Consider the following 1,246-nt stretch of genomic DNA (forward strand, 5'->3'; position numbering starts at 1 on the left):
TATATATATATACACGAGTTCTAGCTGGTATTTTTGGCCGTTTTGAGTAACTAAGACGATGTGGTCAGAAACCAAATGTAATGCTTTATCTGCTCCATCCTAATGGTAAGATCATTTGGAGTCGTTATCAAGAGTTGAAAGAATTGCATTCGAAAAAGATGAACTATGATGTGAAACTCAAAATTTTTTTGCTTCAGATTTCTCTAAACTAGGTACTGAGCAGAAAGAACTGTGTTACTCTAGTGTAGCGATAAAGAACGTTATGTTTACAGTAGAAAAAAATGACCTCAATAACCTTTGCCTTCAACCAACTTCAACCCTTACAATGCAAGAATGCACCTTTAAAGAACGGGAACAGCGCCCTTAATGCCTTTTCCCTAACAGTATCCAACACGGAAAAAAATCGCCACAATATCAATATCGACAAATATAATTTTGAACACGAGCAACATATCCCCCATCGCCGTTCTTGACAAAATAAAAATTAGACAATTATTTTTCCTTCGCTGACCGGATTCGAACCTGGGACCTTTGAATGAGAGGCGAACGCCATATTAACCTCTAGGCCACGAGAGCCACCTCGTATTTGTGAGGTTGCAGGTCTGGGGTTCGAGGCTCATGCACTTTACTCGAATGTTCCTCTCCCCACATGGGAATGGGCACCTGGCCATAGAAAGATCTTGTCAGTATGTTAGTATTTTAGCACTAATGAAATGTCAGCTTTCACCGTATGCTTCCCAGCAAGGTGAGATTGGTTTAGAATGCTACCAAGGTCTGCTGAGGCAATAGTATTTTAAAGCGCATAGAGCTTGCTATTGAGCGAGAATTTGCGCTATACAAATACCAGTTGTTATAATAACTGGCGTCATTCTGTTAGTCTTTAACGCCTCTGCTATTGATTTTTTAAAGAATCCGAGCAGACGTTTCAGCTAGTCCAACCGTTTTTGACCCAGTTTATAATTGCACTATTCGATAAAAATCGATGCTTCCAATAACAATTACCATTCTGATTACAGATTACATGTACCATATTGCTTTAATCAGATAGGGCTTATTATTGGAAGTACATGTGTATCGATTTTGTGATAGAGCACGATTATAAAGTGGGCCAAAAACTGGTTCTTCCTTTTTTTTTTTAGCACGGTCTAGAGTATTTGCAAGCTTTTCGTCGTTATTTCCTGGTTATAGGAGAAGTTGTTTATATAATAATGTGTTGCTAAAGGCTTTTTGTGTGTGTGTGTGTGGG

General features: G+C 38.7%; 1 protein-coding gene across 1 annotated transcript in view; it reads left to right on the top strand.

Moving 5' to 3' along the window:
• LOC101864231 (kinesin-like protein KIN-14D) overlaps window positions 1-1,246 on the top strand; it is a gene marked incomplete in the record, with an annotated part of 69,615 nt that overhangs the window by 24,711 nt on the left and 43,658 nt on the right.

This window comes from Aplysia californica, unplaced genomic scaffold, assembly GCF_000002075.1.
Source record: "Aplysia californica isolate F4 #8 unplaced genomic scaffold, AplCal3.0 scaffold00244, whole genome shotgun sequence".
Taxonomy (NCBI): Eukaryota; Metazoa; Mollusca; class Gastropoda; order Aplysiida; family Aplysiidae; genus Aplysia; species Aplysia californica.